Consider the following 22302-nt stretch of genomic DNA (forward strand, 5'->3'; position numbering starts at 1 on the left):
TCATGTAAAATAAAAGTATTTAACTAACCTATCCAAACGAAACGCTGAAAGAAAAGAATCTTGCAAAGCAGAATTTGACGTAGAAATTTCTACGACAGAATTTGATTGTAAGAAAGCATGAAAATAAATTTATTTATTACACTGAATATTCTAGTTATGAATTGTACTTTCAACTAGATTGTTTGTTTGTTTGTTTTTAATTTACAAAAAATTCTAAAGTTTCTCCCTAGCTATTAGAGAGCGTCGTTTACTTTACTTTACTTTTTTTTTTTTTTTATAGAAGTCAAAATATTTAGTTTAATTCAAAGAGATACTATCATAATAAATATTGAAATACCTATCGTAAGTAAAAACAATATCAATGTCTTAACATTTCACGATTTTTGAAAGAGCTGTAATGATTCACAAATAATGCTCTGAAAATCAGCTGTTATCTAACTAAACTTCATCTAATGCTACGTGTATGTTGAACTAAAATGTCTGTTTCACTGTTTTGTGCTTCCTTTAGGCATTAGCTGTTTGTGCCATATTATTAGTAAAGGTTTAATAATATTTATTAATTAATTATTAATAATGCTTATTAATTATTAAACACTTTATTCGCGCAGATTTGAATTAAGAGCTTATGAAATTATTTCTTCCTCTACCAAAAGAAATTATTTAGCCTTTGAACTGTATTTTTTTTGTAAAAAAAAAAAAAGTGGTAAAAATTATGCAAGAATAATATAACTATTTTTATGTTTATAAAAATTCATATTTTTTATTACACACATCAGGCTGTAAACCATAAATAGAGTTCTATAATTCATTTTATGGAGCCATATTATATAATTATCTTGATTATATATGTTATATCATTTTTCTTATCAATAAAGACACATATTGTTGCTTATTATATCTTCTGCATTCTATAAGATTATATATTTGTTTGTTTGTTTGTTTTTTATCTCAAAACACTTTTTAGGCTGATTTATTTTTGTGTTAGAGAGGAGCATAAGAATATGATAAAGTACATATACCATTATTTCCCATTTCTACTGAAAGAAACATCTTTTTCAGTGTAAAAACGTGTTAATATTAATTCCACAATAATTACCACATGGTTAAGAAATATCTCCTGTTTATACGGCTTAGTTCTGTGGTAACAGAGTGACTGGCTGTAATAAAAAAAATTAAGTTTTGAAATATCCAGTGTCCAAATTTTTTTTCCGTATGGCAAGTCAAAAGCGAATTCAAATGATACGGAAACAAGTTTATATTAAATATTTCTCATAAATTGTCATATCTTTAGATCTAAATATTGCTTTATGTTCTATTTAAATGAGAAAAAAAACTTTATTAAAACGTTTCGAGTAGGATTATAAACGACATTACCAAATAATACCATTGTGTTTTTAATACCATTTATTAAGATTTAAAAAACAAACTTTACTGCATTGATTTTCACTACATTGTTTCCATTTTTTTAGTGAAAAGTAAATCTTGTTACTTTTTCTATACTTTCAAGTGTCTGATTTTTTGGAGACTTATTTTGTTTGTAAGTGCAAATACATTCATAACAGCAGTTGTGCAACCATGGCCAAGAAGAGATACAAAAATGGCCACATAATTTCTTATGCCAGCTAACTAATGTAAAGTTTAGCAGGAAAATATATTTATGATTTACTTCTAACAAAAAATGTTCTCTCCTTTTTTTTATTTTGAATCTAGTTTTTATTAGAATGATAGATAGATGGCGGAAGTTAATTCTTAGTTAGGACCAACAAAAGAATTTACTACTTGTAAAATTCATGTGTCAACGGGAAAAAAACTCAACCAGAAAAACCTCTCAACCAGAAAAAATCCTCCATTTTTGCCCATCGGATTAAACCAACAGAAAACTGTCATTCCTCGCCATTGATCGACTGTAACTTCGCGATCGATATCTCGGAAGCCCTGCTCTGTTTATTAACAGGTTGATGTACATTTGATTGACAGTAATTATGTATAAGATGGATTTTTGCTGGCACAGCAAAAGAATACTTGCCTCTCTACTTGTCCATTGCATTGCAACTTCTGCTTGTTTTATATTCAACTGATAAAATTTCTCCTGATTACTTGTCAAACAATTCAATAAAAATACGTGCCTTAATGTGCAGGGAAAACGTCTGCTATTCTTATCCCTGGCACTTGTAAAGGTACTTAGGTACATAATGCTTAATATCTATAAGCGCTTGTTTCAGCAGTTTGAGATCAAAATATAATTAAATAAGTTCCGAAAAATTAATTATTTCTGATAACTCTCGAAATCAAGAAACGTTACCATCTAGAATGGCACCCGAGAAGAATTTTAAATATACCTTGGAAAACGGGATTTATAACTAATTAAATTCTTAAGAAGAAAAAAAACTTTCAAAATTTCAGGGGAAGTTTCTTTAAGATCTTAATAATCTGTAATTCTTGACTTTTTTTTGTTTGTTTGTCAAACATTCTAGAGTAGCATTTAGTTGAATGTCTTCAAATTAAATTAATTAAGTAATTCCACTCGCAAAGTTTCAAGGCTTTTGCTTTAATGGCACTTAATAAAGAAATCTTAAACAGAATAACAAAATGAACTTCGAAGTTATTTAATTTTAATTAAGTACAACATAAAGTGCTTTGTTGATTTGTTTTCTATGCTTGCAAGTCAATGATAAGGATTTGCAAATAAAGGATAAATATTTGAGTTGAAACAGTTCTAAAATATTTTTATGGCATTATACAAGGAAATTGCACCTTTTACATAATATGTCTTTAGTTAAATTTAGTATTCAGGCGTGTATTTAGTCACTTAAAAATGATAAATAAAATAGAGAAAACAAATATTCTAACGATGTAAGACATTTCATTTATATGTCTATAATGACAATATTTTTTCAGTCATAGAAAATCGATGCAATGATTGTACAACTCCCCCAAAATTTATCTTTGAGAACATCTTTTATAGGAAACATCACAATATGCACATTTCTTGAATCACGCGATAAAATAAAAAAAAATCCAAAATTTAACCTGTTAACCGTGTAATTAAATTATGTTCCATTCGTTTAGCATTAAAATATTTCGTCATAACCAGCTAATAGGTTAATATTCTGTTTCGAATCAAAATTTTACATATTCCTTTTTAGCTTCAAAAACTATTTGTATTTAAGAGCATTTAGCGAGAGAGGCGCATTATTTAAAGTTCTGTCTAGAAGAGATCTACACAGATCTTATTATTTAAAGTTCTGTCTTCTGTCTACACAGAGACAGTTCCATTATTTCTATTTAATAATGGAATAGAGAAGAAAATATTGCTAAATGTGAGAAGTGAGATATCTCCTTTTCAAAAAAGTTAGGTAGAAAGTGTTTCTTGATTTTCCTTAGGTTCCATGGTACTTGGGATTTTGAATCGCACTCAGGCGATTATCACCAAGCACTGTACTGCCATTGATCGAATTCCGAACCTATGATTTTATTTTAAAAGTTTCCATTATTAAATAGAAAATGCATAAAAGTTGATTAAAACCATAATAAATACATTCGAACTATCGTTTTTTATTTGAATGTATTTATTTTTACTTAATTAAAATACTAATAGGATCTTGAGCATTACATACACGTTTTAAATGAAATACCAACCGGTGACACCAACTAATATCGCCTACATTATTACTAAGACTCATTTAGTCATGTGAACCAACTGTGATGATATGAATCTCATCTGAATAAAAGAATGTAACAATTCAAATTATATATAAAAAAAATAAGCGTACAAAATTCTGATTCTTTAGATAAGCTTGCAAAATTTCAAAAGTTATCCAGTTGTTGGGGCTTGCAAATTTTTATTTTGAAATATTTCTCGAAAATTGTAAACATTAGTGACGTGTGCATGAGTCCAGAGTTTTCGTATGAAATAAAAATTAGCGAAATAAAACACATGTTTGGGGCTTAATCTGTAACTTTGCTAAGTATTTTATATTTCTGGATGTTGTTATAAATAACACGGAGCTCCCTGTTAAAAAAAAAGATACACTAATACACTTCTGAAGATAATACACTGATGAACATTCAACTTTTTAAGAATAAATTTGTTATTGTTATCTTTTTTCTTATTCTTCTTTTAAGTAATTTTAAAATCATAAATGAAAAGGAAATTAATAAAAACCTTATATTGTGTAAGTGGTAGGTTATGCATTCAAAATCATAAAATCATATTCAACAAATTTATAAAGATTAAGACTTTAAATTCATCTTTATTCTCTTTTTATATAAAATTTCTCATACACTTAAATATTTACTCGGAACAAATCCCTTATTAAAAAAAATTAAGAATTGTTTGGGTCAATAATATTGAATTGCTTTTTGAAGTAATTTGTCGACTTCTTTGTAAAAGAAATCGAAAACTCTGTCTTAGTTATAACAATGTGTGTATCAAAATATCATAGAAACCGATTACAATAAGAATTACTGTTATAATATTATTTCAGAATAGAGAAAAAACAGGAATGCGTAATTTGAAACTTGTGGTACAGATTATTTCTATTTACAGGCAAAAACTATGTTGAATAGATATTCACCAGTTGTAGTATAAATTGCGTTTCTATATGAACATTTTTGACCTTGAGGATGAAATAAAATTATGTACTTCTCTATATTCCATATAGAGTAAAACATTTAGTAAAACCGTTCAGAAATATATCAAGTCATGAAATTTATTATACGTGAATTTGAATTATTAATGATATCTTATTCTGTTTATTCTTAAAAATCATTAATTTTTTTAATCAAAAGCTGTCAGTGAAATTTCTTATTAATGCATTCACAAGTTGTAACATTTGAAATGCATCTTCTGCTTATTGTCTTTCACAATTAAGTAATAAAATCTATTTATCAGCTCGAAGGAACGTGAGGGAATGGGGAACGAGTTCACAACCTGTGAGGCTCAGAATTTAAAAATTAAGTAATATTCTAGAATAATTATCCGGAACTTTAAAGAAAAATATTGAGTGGCCTATAACATAAATAAATAACATCTTGAATTAAAAGTACTTGCATTATTTATTATGGCATTGATTCGAAAAACAAACAAGTCTATTAGCATTTCGATGATTTGACAAACTTTCCACGGTAACTTATGGTAAGAATTCTTTATCCTGTCATATACTTCATTAAAAAATTATATATAAAACTTACATCAATAGATTTTTCTTTAGTTAGATTACATTTTATATTTAAAATATATGAAAAGGCTATATAATTATTATACGTCCACAAAATCTCTTTACAACTTTAAAATTTTATTTAAAAAAAAGATAAAATTTTAGAAATTACAATTTTAAGAAATAAATATTTTTCCCCTCATTTAAATACACCTATAGAGGCGCAATTTGGTGCAGAAACATATAAAGGCAGGGTTATTTTTTATTGTTTGTTTCATGGTTGCAAGCCACTCCTTTCTTTATTTAATATTTTCCCTGTCTCCATAAATTTCATGTGTCATAACTTGAAGTTGGATGTTTCCAACATTTATTTATATAGTTTCGCTATGCTTATCCGATTTCGTTTCAATAAAACACACAGCATATTTTGTCTTTCCTTATGCAACAACTTCTCTTTCATCAAAAAAGTACATTACATTCACACGCAACATGGTCACAAACTTTGATGACAACAAAGCTGATTTAACCTATTTCATAGATTGCTTTCGCAGACTTTTTTTTTTTTTAATTTTAAAGAGTATGTGTTAACATCCTAGATTTTTTCTAAAATATTCAATGAAATCCAAATAATTTTAACTTTTATATGATGAAAAATGTGAAAGTATTATGGTAAAATATATGAGATTTGAATCCACAAAATCTGCAATTTTTAGCGTTTTAAAACAAAAACCTCTAAGGACCTCAACCTCTAACCTCAACTTAGCGTTCTATTTTTAGAACTTATATAACTGTGAATAACATTTTTATACTTTATATAACTGATTTTGAATTCTGCTCGTAGATTTTTCTTTCAAACCCAAACGGTTTCTGAATTGAAGTCGATAGTTAGAAAATTTGCAAATGTAGATTTTTATTGCCGTGTTTCTATTGAATCTCAACTACGTTTCATCTATATTCGAAAATGAGAAAACAACAAAAAAAAAAAAAAATGTGACTCTGAAAGTGTAAAGAAAAAAGTTTCTGTAAGCATTTTATGACGACTATTGTTTAACTTACAATTAAAAAAAGTGAAATAAAAAAATCGATGAGATTTCATTCGCCCATTGAAAGTGCATTTTCTGAATGTTAAGTTTTTCGCTCTTGAAAGGAAATGATAGTAGTACTTGAGATAAAATGTTACTTGACGATAAGTAGGCAATCTTTCGATAAAATTGCTCATTTACTAAATGGCATATTGTGTTGGCACAATATACGGTACTTGAGATATAAAACTCAAAACTGGTTTTAAAGAAACAAATTTTGCTTCGTGCCTAAGGAGAAAAAAAAATCAAATATTGCTTAGTATTTATCTGAGATTAAAAGTTATTGCAATATTTTTTCGCTATTTCAAAAGTTTAATATTGATTAAACTAGCAACTCTAACCTTTTTCACAATTAGAATCTCAGCTTAAAAATTGGACGTGATTTAAAAGCAGGGCAAATTGTTTTTAGTTATGAAATTTGAATCAATTATTTTGCTATTGAGCGAAAATAATATTTCTTGAAGATTTTGCTAATTGTTAGGCTGACTACAAATTTATATACCTGTGATGAAAAATCCTAAATGCGTTTTAAATAAGCATTATTTTAAAGTAAAATGTGTCCGTTCAATAAAATTTGTACTTAACAATAAATGTACCGCGTAAGTTAATTAGTATTCCTCTATTATAATGAGACCTAACAAAAGAGTTATTATAAAATTCGTAAATTTAATTCAAAACTTTTTTTCGATACAAGCCAAATAAAATTTAAAAAAAAAAAATCTTTAAAAGATTATTTTTGTAATAGATAGCTCCGTTACTAAAACAATTTTTTAAATAGTGCTTAAAAGTTCATCATTTACAGGGCGTTCTGTTAATGGATCGATAAACTCAGAGGGTTTTTCGTAGACATGAAGAGGGACAAAAAGTGCAATGGAACATTGTATCACAAAATAAAAAAAGCTAAGTGGATGAGAATTGAAAAAGAAAGGAAGAACGAAAGAAAGAAAAGGGGAGTAGGGGTATCTGCAGGCTTCAGCGTCATTATGAAACGACAAAAAATACACTAATAACTACAAAAAGATATATTCATTAATTATTGTAAGACTTTTTAGAAATGGCAGCTGTTGACATCATCACACAGACAGTCGACAACGTCGTGAAAACGATTTCCGGGCTGACTCGAAGATACAGGCATACTTTTGATATCTGCTGTAACAACTGTAGTTCGTAAAATGAGATTCTCCTTTCGTCCATAGGCTTCCTATAAACGAATGATTTAAGGTAACTCATAGGAAAAAAGGTGTCACTGATTAAGATCCGAAGAACGTAGAGACCAAATAACGGCCCCTGCTCTTCCAGACCACCTCCTTGAGTCGTAATGATTTCGCATCTCGAGGGGACAATATGCAAGGGAGCCATTATGCATGTTTCTCTTCATGTCAGCTAACAATTTTCTGAGTTCGTCAGTCCATTAACAGAACAAATACCCAGTATTATAAAACATTGATTTGAAGAATATTTCAGTCTTGTATAGTTTAGCATACGAACACCAGTGTAGATTCATAAATGTTAAGACATTTCTTTTGAAAAATAAAGGTGAAATACCGGAAATACATTAAACAATGAGTTTCAGCAATAATATCATGGCTTCGTTGCATAAAACAGTAGAAACTTTAAAATGAAGAAGACAGCATCGTACTAGATCTTCAGCTGTTGAAGATTCTATCCTTTTCTTCAAAGTTTAAGGCAATTTTTTGAGTAAACATTTAACTGCCAAACGTTCCGAACAACTGAATAAACAAACACTTCCTTCTTATATGCAGAACAGAAGACAGAATTTTAGAATGAATAAATAAGTAGCAAGGTAGCAATAAATACATAGAGTAGAATAAATTAATAGCAGCCATTCATATTCTTCAAAGTACTGTTCTGACTTTCGATGCTGATCTGATATCACTTGCGCATCATTCCCTGATAAATTAGTAGGTCAAAATTAAGAAATGCATATTGTTCTAAAACTGTCGCATTATAAAAACTGTAAGAAATACCTGACATTGCTATTTACGAATTCATTTAGATTCTAAAATTTTAGAAACAAAAAGATAATTATTGCTCTTTTTATGAATATTTTCCGATATTTTTAAAAATTAATTGGAGAAAAATGTGTTCGAATCGTATACTTATCTATGTTTAGAGAACACAAACCAGATTCGCGAGTTTTTCACGTAACATTTAAGACCTAGTTATATGAAAGTTGCCTTTGTTTTTAACTGCAGTATCTTCAAAAGCTATTTGTTTGTTGAGTAGGAAAAATAACAATCTAATATGTTTATCTCAGAATTACACAATCCTTTTAAATGCATTTGGGTGCAGCGTTAGTTATTTTTCTTATAATTAAATATATTTCGAGAATAAAAGATGCTTGTTAATGGCGCTTTTCTCTCGTTACAAAAATTTCTTCTTTCATTTTTTTTTCTATCTTTACTTATGGTAATCACGATAATGAATGTGATAGAATGAATGATTTGGAAATATTAGCTGAATTTTTAAAACTCAGAATGCATATATCAATATGTAATTTATCTTGCGTCAACCTTAGCAAGGAAAAATTTATCTGGGTAGCAAAACTGCGTACAAATTTTTGGATTCAAATTTGACCGATCAGTAAATTTTTTGAGAATTAAAAACTTGCCCTTGCAGGATGAATCATTTCAAAGCGATCTTCCAAATTGGTTGATTTTTGTTCGTGTCTTGGCTGAACAACAGATCATCCACAAAGAAAGCGTCAGTAAAAATAACACTCATTCAGTTAAAAGAAAAAAGAACGGAGGAATTTTCTCTTCCATGGACAATGGAATCTATCTTTCAAAAGCGGAAGCAATTCTCGGAAGTCGAATAGATGATTATAAAAGTCCTCCGCAGAAAATCGGATGTTGTTCGGCTAAGAGTAGATAACAATATAATTCCTGTTGGACGCACCCATCAGAAATCAATATCATAAATAGAAACCTTACACCGACTTATATCAAGTTTCCACTGGTTTAAAAAATATTTTCCCTTCTCTTACAAACTTCTACAGTTAATAGTCGTTATTAGATCATTTCGTTTAAACACACTGCTCGCATAACTGAACATTTTTGTCCATGAATAATCAACTCTTTTACATATTAATTTTTGCTTTATTTTTTTATTATACAAGGCTAAAATTTGATTAATTTTAATTTTTTCTCCTATAACATAAACCTTTCAGTTAGCTGTAAACAGTGTACTTCTACAGAAACGATATACCTTTAAGCCACTGAGGACTAAATAGAATGGTGGTACAAAAAATATACCACCAGACTTTAAAGCATTGAGACTGGGAGGTGGGAGTAGGGGGTGAATCCATAGTAATGTAGGGCGAGTTTGGTTGTTTTAAGGATACAGTTTTAGCAGCGAAATTAAATAACAGCGTTCAGCCACAGTTTTAGATTTCAATGCCGATTTTTTCGCTCTGCAGCTTTTCATCCTTAAGGTTTTCATTTGAATTTTACATATAGTGCCTATTAACATAAGCATGTGCATAGCTTCACCTTTAGAGCACAGCACATCCTTCAAACGAAAATTGTTATTTACCAAAACATAATTGAAGTATGAAGCAAAAATGATGTATCCATTTTGTTACACAAGTTTACTCTAATAAATTCAGAAATGAAAACCTTAATATACGTCTTCGGAATATTAAGTTGAATTTCTGCTTTGTTGCAGTATTTCTCCACAGGTCTAGTATACAAAGCCAGATAAAAATCATCCAGAAGACATTAAAGCTTGCCGATTACGAGATTCAACAAATTAATATTTTTCGTTTGCTTCCATCTCGGCGTGAGTCAGGCATGAGTCAAAATTTCTGACTTTTTGTCCAAGAATCAGCCCATTTCGCGGCAATACATGCATGATTCTCATTATATACTGTTTCATGTAGTTCAAGATGAAATGATAATCCTAGTTTATGAGCTGATGTGCCTTTCCTTAAACACTATGCTAATATCGATAATTTAATAATAAGACCGAAATTCAGTAAATTTCTTTCGTCTTACTTTAAATTGGCTTTTTCAACCAACACTCTAAACTCTTTCACCCAATATCTAGATTATCTGATGGGCCTCAGGTACTGATGGGCCTCAGGTACGGAATATCTTCCACTCAAATACTCTGAAAATGTATGAACTAGCATCTAATAATCATTATTCTGATCTAAAAATCCCTTTAAAATTTTCTTTTAGCAGAAATTTTTCTCTCGCTGGTTGTAATCCATTCATCGCCCAATGTAATCATCAGCATCCGTATTACTATACGAGAGTAGTTTATACGCTATGTTCTCTGCCGTTCGATTCTTTTAAAAAAGAAATTGGGTCCAAGCCAAAATTCATTCATCGTCGGCATTTTTCATTGCACTTTTACTTTTTCACGCATAAACTATACATAGCTGGCCGAGTCTCTGCAAAGTCTTTATCTGAAGAACAATGGGATGGAGTATACAATAATCCAGCCTTTGCCAACGAATAAATCAAGTCTCCTTTAAGTCCGATACCATATGACTTTCGATGAGGACGTTGCAGAATCAAGATGGGAACTTTCCTCAAAATTAAGAACGCGTTTCAGCAGATGAAATAAATCTAATGTTTCCTTTAAATGCTACCTTTAGGCATCTATCGACAGAATAATTGATAAATATCTCTTTAGGTATCTATCGACAGAATAAATTGACAAATATCACAAGAATAATATGTATGTAATTCATAACCTGCTTTGTACTACAGTTTGAAAGTAAACCATATAAACTACATTTCCGCTGTACGTGAATTTTCTGTCTTTCCTTTGTATTTGACAATATAATGCAAAAAATTACACTTTTTGGAATCAATTTCCGTATATTCCTGTACTATATGCAAATAAAAAGAAGTATAATTGTCCATAGTTCTTAAAGTAATAATTTTACATTTGTAAATTGCACGCCATTCTACATTTGCCTAGCGCTTCATTTGCTATAATAGTTTTTTTTTCTGTCGAAGATTAACTTGTAGATCATATGCCATTTATTAGCTACTGTTGACTCCCTTCCGAATTAATCTAGAATGAAATCATTTCCATTCTATGATAATTAAAGTCTCTTTTCAAAAGACAGTATCTAGCATAGATAAACAAACATCTCCGTCATAGGCGACTATTGTGAACTGTGCAAAGCATTTAGGTACGTCTGACTCGCATGATTTAGATGATGGACGCGTGCCAAGCGACAGCAAATTCTTTCTCACTCCGTCTGGTGCACTAACCGAGACTTAACCTGGAGTTTTTTGCGACGTCAAACTGAAATTATTGCTGGGTTAATGGATTCCGCCTTGTTTTATCGATTCAGCCCCATTACAGAAATTTCACTAATGGAAATAAAGTTTTACTTTTTAAAAACGCAGACTTCTTTCATACAACTGAGCGAGTAATGACAGCAAAAATTGTGATTCCATCTCATGGGACATTGTATATCGTCTGCTTTCAAATATTTTTAGAAAAATTTATTTCTTTTTGTTTCTACAATAAAAGCGAACCTCTTACTTTTTACACTAGCAAAAATTTTTTTATTTAAATATTAAAAATAGCTCATTCTAATTATTTTTTTTTGGTAAAAATACGATCATATTTTTGAATAAATTGTCCGGACTCTTAATATTTATCCTGTTATCAGTTTTTATCTGTCACAACGAATACCCGACATTTTATTTATTTTTTGTCCCTCTAAACTGAGAAATACCGAATAAGTATAAGACTGGATTAAATATATGACGAAATATCATTCTTTAGAAGGATGAATCATCAGTCATGAACATTTTTCACGGGATTGTGACATCCATAATTGCTACCGATGGTAAAAGTAAGCAAGAATTTACGTGTTTATCATTTTTCTTTTTTCATTTCAACACATTTCTTATTAATGAACCAACTGTTTTATTTGTCCTTAAAAATGAATGCAGAACAAGGTGAAATATTGATCCCGACACTGAAAGGTACCATAAAAATATTGGTAACCTTTAGATATATATTTTTAAACTCATTTTTTAAATTCCAAAAAACATATGAATGTTTATTTTTAGTATAGCGGCTTTCTGTCTTATGTTTTGTTCATGGTTATTAATTTAATTTGCTTGAATATAAAATTATGCTCCTAAAACTAAATATCACCTTATTCAATAATTAAATAATCATGGAATTTCATTAAAATATTTACCCTATTTTTTTTCTGTTTAATCAACCAAATTCATCTATCTTTTTATCTTCCTCTGCCTTCCCAAAGAAAAAAAAAATGAGTTTTCTGCATAACCGTATTATATATATCAGAAAATACTCATCCCATTTTTATACAGATAAAATGTCCCATACTGCAAATAAGTATGCAAGACAAAATAAAATTAGGAAAGATTAAGTAACTATTAGAATTTGTGTAATTTAGTATTTTTTAAAATTTATATGAAATCCTACAAATTAAGAAGATATTAGTTATATTTGCTTATATCTTTTAAATCACAAGCTGTCAAAGATTTGGGGATCTCAAAATTCATCAAGGAATTCCATTTTGTATCACAATCTATGAAATAAAATTTATATAAACTATTTTTTTCAATAAAAATATTTTCGCATATAAACTATTGTAACTATTTAGTACCTTCAATTTGAAGTAATTTATAACCATTCTGTCTTCAATTTTGTCGGGAAAATGGCGAAATGAATCTTTATAAAAGCAGATATGTTTGAATATTTTGAGACTAAAAGGAAATATATAAAATTAAGAAACTGTAAAATGACTATGAACAAATAGTTAAGTTAATAAGTAGAAAATAAAGTTACCATTTCAAGTATAACGATAAGTTTTCATCTCTACTTTTATGTTGCCTGAAAAAGTCTATTCGGCAATAGAATCTGGTAATATAATTTATCTAACTTTCGGCCATGGTAAATATCTTTAACCAATAAAACACATTTTGATTTAGTAAAACTTCAAATCTGTCACATTCATCTAACCGCAATCAACTCCATCAATCCATCAGATGAATAAATGGTCATTCATTCTAATCAATCAAAACGTATGAATTCGTTGAAAAATCAACCGTGGATGATTCGAGATGTTACTTTCTCCATCTCCGCGTCCTTCGTTATTAAAAAGAGTCAAAATCAGCATCTTGAGATTCCTCTTTCAACTTTACGTTTCAATTCTTCCTTGATGTCATTTTTTTTTCTTCTATACTCGAAATCGATCAGCATAAAATCATGGTTAATAATCAATTTCCATACGTGAAAAAGTACATGCGAGTAAATTGCATGGCAGATTCTTTAAAAATAATTTAGCACAAAATAATAAACAATTTTGGCGGAACATAGCACTACCTTGTTCCTACTTTTGATATCACTTCTTATTATATAATGGGCTATTCAAAATGATTGGAAAATATCGATTTCTATTACATGAAAAGCTTGTTCTTAATAACCATACAATGAAAATTGTCAATGTTAATTGAAACCTATTCTGTTTCACAGAAAGCCTAAAAATGTAAATTTAATCTTATTCGTAACCATTATATCTCAAATCCAAGAAATGCATATAAAATAATAAAAAAATAATGCAACTTACCAAGCAAATAATTGGTGTAGGGAATGAACTTAGGAAACTTTTAGTTTCTAGTTTTGACTACGGTTGCATAAATGAAATAGATGTTAGAAATTTCATAGAAAAACGCCGGCAGTTCCCTGGTCACTAATTCTTCAATGTACTATAGTCACCTTCCCAATTACCCCCAATGACCCTACATTCAGTAGAAGTTATCGGCCGAAACCTGCCAATATCGACATGCAAGGTCAAAGACAAATATATTAAAGCTGGTCATTTAAAATTTGAGTACCTCCCAAAATTATATTATCAAAGGAAAATTTTAGTTTCCATTAATTCGGTTCATAAACTAAATATCTTTATTATTTCATAAACAACTACCAGTGCGACAAATTTGAATTCGAATAGCATAAGATGATCAGAATTCGATAATGGATAATTTTATTTGATAAATTCATGGAAGCAACAAGTTGATTTTTAACTTGGTTATCTCTCATTTATCCAGTTACACAGTTGAGGTATTTAATTTACTAATTAAATTCTCACCAAGTCGTAACATTAAATACTGCGTCAAAGGATTTATTTTAGATTATTTAAATGTTGCCTTTTCTGAGAAGAAATTCACAGTTTCTGCTGACAGCTCAAGGGAATGTTATTTCCAAATACAAGATTAAAAACTAAAATACAAAGGAAATTTAAAGTCTATCTAAAACAAAAAAAAGGAAAGTTTTTTTTTCATCATTATGCAATTAACTCATAAAGTCATACAATGGCAAAAGAACCTACACTGAAATAATTCCTGTTGTACACATATAAAATAAATAGGCCTTTATGTTCTATACTATTTAGCATCTAAGAAAATTAAACTTCCAGAAACTAAACATCTCATATACGAAAGGAAATCGTTTAGTTTGCTTTTAAAACTGAATGGAATAAAAGAAAATTGCAAGTAAATACTGTTAAGTTAAATGCTCCATACAATGTTCGTTTAAACGTTGCAACATTTTATACAATAAAACATTACATAGCAACTAATAAATCTACTTTTATAGTTCATATTACTACCAGATACGTGGTGAAGGGAGGAGTAGTGGCATTTTTGCTCTCAATCGTCAAAATTCGAAGGAATAATCGAACATAATATTTTATGTTTCATACCAATATTTACTGACATTATTTAAAATAATTTTATTACGGAAAGAAAAAGTTGTTGTCTCTATGAGATCGACAAAATTGAGTTTGCTGCCCGAAAAAAAAATTGATTCTGTATTATATGAGTAGTAGTCAAAATCGACTTACTCAATAGATTCAAAAGCAGGTTATTTTTAGATCGATGAGCAAATATCTCTTATTAATGTTACTATATATTAATTCCTTAAAATCAACATGTATCGGATTACATAATCAACGAGATTAGTCGACAAACGATGATGTTGCTAATGTAAAAATTTAATAAAAATAAATTGGAACTAAATTTGCAGTCGTAACAAGGAACTCTATACAATCTGAAAAAATTTAACTGTAAAATATTTAAATACAAAAAAAAAAAAAAAACTTCATTTTCAATAAACCAACGTAGATATTATCTACTGATTATAGCAGCTTTTTGAATTGTAAATTTAAGCTTAGCGCACTAAAGTAAAATAAGCAGTGCAAATTTTTCGTTTAATTTTTGTTCGAAAATAAAAATAACCAATATGCGTAGACTCGACTTATGAACATTATGAAAATATTCTTGGAATAATTGCATAAAGGTTGCATAGCATACATATGACAATTAGTAACATAAGAAGGAAAGACAAGGGATCACTCTTAAAATACGCTTTGATGGAAAATATTTATTTATGCCTGAAAATAAAATTGTCATCGATACTATTAAGGTATTTTTCAATGCCTTGAAATTTTTCAAAGGAATCTATTTATGATGACTTGGCTAATAGGAATGTTTATAACAAATTCATAAATAATTTAAATGTTGTAAGCTTGAATTTTTTATTGAAAAATTTCGACATTGTAATTCGAAAATATTCGGTTATTTCATTGCCGAAGTTAAAAATTGTATTCAGTATTGAAATATTCTTTTCCATTTTAATATGCCCATATCTTACGTCTTCATTGATCGCGAGATATTTTTCAAAGTCCTTTATACAGTCGAAAGATCCTAAAATGTTTTGTAAGTGGACAAGTAAAAGAAATAATAATAATAATAATAATAAAAGGTTTTATCACCAAGTAAATAGCAAGAACGAAAATTCAATTCAAGTAAATCCAGTTTTCGTCAATTTTTTTTCCCTTCCTAAGTTTCTTTATCATCCCCCTATGAGTCTTAATGTTTAAAATGCGATTCTGCATAGCAGTTCAATTAAAATTTCAACAAAATTGTTATTTTCATATTTTTTGTCCTTACCTTTAATACTTACACAGAATTAATTGCAAAGAATTTTGCTTGAAATCGTTTTGAACTACGGTGCGACATAATTTCTGATATTTATTTATTTATAAGAGAAACTTGAAATTGCATCATAACTGGAGTTTTGCAGAACTTGTTTCTCTGAAAAATTTATTATTTGTGAAAAAATGTTCAAATAACTTTCTTTGGAATGTAAAAACGTTTTCAATAATAAATTAAATTTAGAATTAGATAGAAAAAATAAAAGAAATAAGATCTCGAATTTAAACAGTCTGGCACCATCTTATACACCATTTATAATAAATTTAAATCAAATAAAGTAGAAATTTCTGTTCATTATATTTTCATTCATTTGCGTTAAGTTAGAAGTTAATTTTAAAAGGGCTATTATCGTGATTTTTTCCACAATTATTATCGTTGATTCTCTCTACATTATCAAGCGCAATCATGAAGTTTTTAGAATACAAGATTAATCATATCGAAACAAATCGTTGTTAGATTAACACTTAACGAACGCTTTTATTTTGTATAACTGTATTCGCCAGTTTTATTTCTAAATGTCTTTCTTCTAATACAATTTGAAATCAGTTAACATTATTAATACCTTAGCAAGATAAAAAAAATATTTTACAAATATATTTCAAAACTGAGCTTTAAGTTAGTTACTCTAAATTTAATTATAACTTGGAAGAATTGCTTTCGGCTCAGTAAAATCCGAAATGAATGCGTTTTTTTTTTCTTTTAGATGATTTCTACTAATTATATTTACGTGTACTGAGATAAATTTTTAAAGCCGAAATACAAAAGTATTATATATAAGAAAGTATTACATTTGATCTGAACTTTCACATAATACTGGATATTTAAAACTATCTGACATTTCTTCGTCATGAGGAAATAGCGTGAAAACCTAGCGCGAGTGATCAAATGACCGTTTTCCAATAGCAGTTCCAATGTATAGGTGAAATGTCGCTCATAATACGTATCTACTACAGTTGCCAAGTGAAAACAAATTATTTACAACACTCATTTTCAATTTAACTTTTAAACTGTTTTATTGATTTTCTGTTTTTCTGCATAATAATTGATTAAAGTTTCTCCAATAATGTTTATTTTTTAACTCTCTCATTAATACGATGCAATCTAATAGTCGAAGAAAACTGCATGCCAGTCGGTAAAACCATTTTTTTTTAAATCAAAGTTAAAAGAAAATGTCGCTTTATGGAAATATATTATATATATATTACTCTACTAAAAACTTTATTACCTCTAATTAAGATAAAGGGCTTATGCAAATAAATTGACAAAATAATAAGAATACTTATAATGTTTCAAACATTTATTTTAAATTTTCAGTTTTTGAACCTTTACATTTTTTTTTATTTATTCATCCGAGTCGGTAGAATAGATGGTAGAATCTCATTCAAGAATGGTTTCAGTAGAATAAGAAACTTTATATGTTGAATTAGAAATGCTTCTAAATTATTATTATTTTATTTATTTATTTATTGCCGCGTTAGGTATGCATGTGTCAGAAAGCATACACTGTCTACTTTATAGATTCCGTGCGAAAATATTTTATTCTCCAAAGCGTTTTTAAGGTCGATTTATAGGTATTGGCATTATGAATATAGTAATATTAAGTGTCGCTGCTATATTTTTCAATATTAGTAAGCAAATAAAAATAAGCAAAAAGACCATCATAATCTGAACTATCTTCTTGAAATCTTGAAAATAAATGTAAATATTGATTTTTATTGACCTTAATAATTTCTGCTTTATTTTTCTTACTCTTATGTGCATGTGGGCAGATAAAGAGCTTTTGTTCATAAATGGAGCCGAGAAAATTGTTGATGAAAAAGAAAAGCGCATGAAGGATGATTTAGAGCTGTTTTATTAAAATACCTGATAATTCAAAATAGTCCTGTTATCTCCACAAATTAGATGGCCAGAATATATAAAATCAGGATACATATCTTGACAGCAAACTCAAATTTGAAAGAATCCCCCCCCCGCACTTTTTTTTTTCTTTTGATAAGCAAGAAAGAAGGATTTGTTAACCATTTGCCGGTAACGCAAAGAGAAGGCATTATATTGATAATTTAAAGCAACTGCCAAACCACAGCCGAGCACTTATAATACATTACCATTTTTAAAGTACTTTAAAATTTAGAAATAACTCATTTAAAGTAATAATTTATGTTCAAAATGAAATGATTTTTGGACATCAAATTTGGTCAAAATTCTACTTTTCATCATCTAATTCAGTAATATATAATCAAATAATTTGACTTTTAATATTTAAGTTGCATTTTTTTGTATTCTTATGATATACATGTTGATAACTATAAACTATTGCCGCTGTTTTTCTCTCAAGCAATTTTCCGAATTGATTGATAATATTGATAATTGCTTAATAAGATTGTAATTATTTCCAAAAATAAAACAATTAAATTCCTATAGTTCGGAGAAACAATATACGACTTCCGACAGAAGCGATTTTAAGAAATTAATTTCTTAAGGAACATCAGATAAGCAAGCCAAAATGACATGATCGTGACTTTTTTTAAATCCTACTGCTGCTGTCATCCTTGTAAGCCAATGACTTATAAAAAATATACTTTCTAAACTATCGATTAAATTTCGAAGTTCTGATACTAAGCCTTAAAAATATAAATATCAAGCTGTCATTTTCCACAGTCTGTAATCGCGAGCAATTTCATAACGACTGTCATGTACTTGCAGACGATTTGGACGCCTAAATAAACCTACTTCTTTTACAAAATGATTTTTTTTTTCATACTAGGAAGTCTTTCTGCAGAGTTGACCTCATCTTCTATAGTAAATACCATTCAGTTTTATTTATTTGTCTAGGCTGTAGAAACATCAGTGGATTCAGATGCCACTGAAGTTCATGTTATCTCGCTACTGTTGAGATGAGGGGAAAAAGAGGTACAGTCACGTTTGTGAGCGCATTCTTTTCACAATAAAATCGAATGAAAAAGAAAAATAGCTTTCCATTCAAATAAAACTTTTTATAAAATGATCGTTTACCCTTCGAAAAATGGAGTCTGATTAATCAAAATGGATGGATGGAATCAATGACAATTCATATAATAAAATTCCCTAGAAATAGAAATCTTGAGTTAGTGAAGTTTAATAAAACATTTTTTAATCTTTTGAATTAAAAAATAAACCCTTTAGGAACGAAATAAATTTACAAGCATTAGGTGAATTATATATGGGGAGAAAAGGGGGATTATATATGTCCCAGCCACTAATCTTAGGGAACAGCAAGGAAATGAACACCTTCGTCATGCAGGATATTTTTTATACCCAAATATGGCGAAAGATTGTCATATATACCATGTCCCCACAATCATTTATATTTGTTAAGCCACTCTGGCAACTGTAGGTGAAAAAATAATATTAAGAGTCGAGAATCACTTACCCTTACCCCGCTACTATAACAAGTGGTGTACAGAGGATAAATGATCAGTGACATTGCGAGAGGTGGGCAAGGGAATTGTACAGATGTCTAGGACGCAATTATCTTGAGGCATTTCGATGAAAATAATAGCTCGTTTATTTAAAATTTTTAAAGCTAGGCATTGAAAAATGAGACCAGAAGAGGAATAAATATTTAACTCACTGTCATTAATCCTCACTATACCACTAAGAATATTGCAAGTTATTTAACATTAAATACTAAAAATTTCTTGGCGCTGTCTACAGTTCATAGAAAAAAAAATCGTATGCTATTCATTGTTCTCTGCCAAGTCCTCAGGATTGCTTGAGGGCTAATTGGGACTTGCCTCGAAATTTTAAATCGTTGTCGGATGCTGTAAATGACCTGTAATAACTATGTTGAAATCATACGAATGAAAACATACAGCAAAATAATAAGGAATTTTCATTGCATTTTATGCATTTCTTTAACTTCATTTGCATTGATGTTTAATTTTTCACAAAAGTAGATTTTTTTTCCCTTCCTCATTTCTAATGTATGATTGTACCTTAAAAAACATTACTGGGTAGAAAAACAATATGAAATAATTATGTCGATTATTCTCTACTCTTCTCATTCAAAAATTATACCCGGCCATCAGAATCTGAAAAAAGTCAATTATCGAGTAAGTCTTCATAAAAAAAAGGATTAAAAATGCTAATAATTTAAAATAAATGTAGAAATGAATGCTACAGTTCTGTGATGCATTTTATGTTCGATGATATGGCACGCCTCATGCATCACGTTCCATTTATTTTAGAAATTTAAGATAGGTTCATTCGACTGTATGGAAATAATAAAATTTGTGCTTCGATGCATCTGAGAATTTTTCCCTGTTAGAATTTATTAACAACCAGAAAAAGCTCTAAAAAAAGCAGGCCGCACCAATTCAATTATGTGACATTTCATTTTCAAAAAAAAAAAAAAAGTTATCATGTGGATCGATTATTTCTTTTTGTTTTCCACGAATCATTTAAGAACATAATTTGTACAGTAAAAATCTAATGTTTGAGAAATATCAATTTAAATAAAAAAATATGATCAAATATTTAATTAGGATAAGTTTATTTGACACTCATTTCCTATGAGAGTTCTTATTATTCCCGTTTTGAAATTATTCAGCTCCGATAATAATAAAAGGCCCAAAAGAAGCCCCAGGAAGAATACCGCCGAAACAACCCTCGAATAGCAAATTATCAAGCTAGGAAAAATTGCGTGGGACGTGAAATTAGTTAAGACTTTTCCTTGCACACTTTGGAAATATTTCTATGAAAGTTTATGTAGACTGATTATAATTCCTTTTTAATTATTGGATTTTGAAGATTTACAACACACCAAATATTCATTCCGAAACTTTACCAATCATGTTTTGATCGATTTGAATGCTAGGTATAACTGTATAATATATAAATAGATTTGAAAGATGTAAGAAAATAAATAGGATCTCGGAAAAGTGTTTCAAATATTAAAAGATCTTGACTTTAAAATAAACTTTGACGAACTATTTGGACAGAACATTTTTTTTTTTTGAATGTCAAATTTTGTCTAGTAATGTTTTCTCTTGCAAGATAAAATAAAGGATTTAATATTCTCTTCACAAAATTATTGAATAATTGCTCTATTCTTTGCTATGCTAACTTTTTATAATAGATTTTTGAAAAATGTTTCAGGTGCTTGCAGGTAAATGCAGCAGTTTGTCTACATTATCTATTGAAAGATGATATAAAAAAATTGGCAAGACTCTAATCATACTTAAATTGACGAATCATGGGAAACATCTCATGTATGCGAAAAATTGTAAAAGCTGGAGCTACATGATGCTAGGAGCTCCTTCCCACCTTGTATTACAATCAACTTACAAGCTACCAATGTAAAGCTTCAAAAGCTCATTTTGAAAGATGCCTCAATGGTCGTCGGACTTTTACACAAAAATCAAAGAAAGTCTGGGACATTCAAAGAAAGCCATTTGTTTGTGCCAGTTTATGACTACACGATACAAGTTATTTTGTCGCCTTAATAATATTAGAAAATTTCTCAAATAATTGGAACAAAACAATTTTACGACTGCAGCAACAACAGCCGCAACTTCTTATACCGCCTATCAAAGGGCCTAATCAAATAGCTAAACGTTGGATCAAGTTGAAATGGATCAATTATTCACCACATCATGTAGCAAAAACTATTGCATCTGTAATTGAATAGTCATTTAACTCAAATCTTTGACACATCATGAGCACCTGATTTAACAAAAGCTACAATATTAAGGTATTCTAATTAGATCAAATAATCACTTGTGACTTATGATACAGAAATTGCGTTTGATGCAATTTTGCAACAACATGTCGAAGATAAAAATTATCCACGCCAATTTTTTTCGAGGAAATTAAATCCTGCGAAACGCAAGTACAATATTTATGAGAGAATTATTGCCTTCATATTCTGTGATTAAGTTCTTTTGTTATTTTGTTGAAGATCGTGATTTCGTCGTGTTTAATGCCAACAAAACACTCGCATTCGCTTGAATTCTACTACTCATTTATTTACCGATGCTTTCTCTCGGATTGCAACAA

Source organism: Argiope bruennichi, chromosome X2 (genome assembly GCF_947563725.1).
Source record: "Argiope bruennichi chromosome X2, qqArgBrue1.1, whole genome shotgun sequence".
NCBI classification, from domain to species: domain Eukaryota; kingdom Metazoa; phylum Arthropoda; class Arachnida; order Araneae; family Araneidae; genus Argiope; species Argiope bruennichi.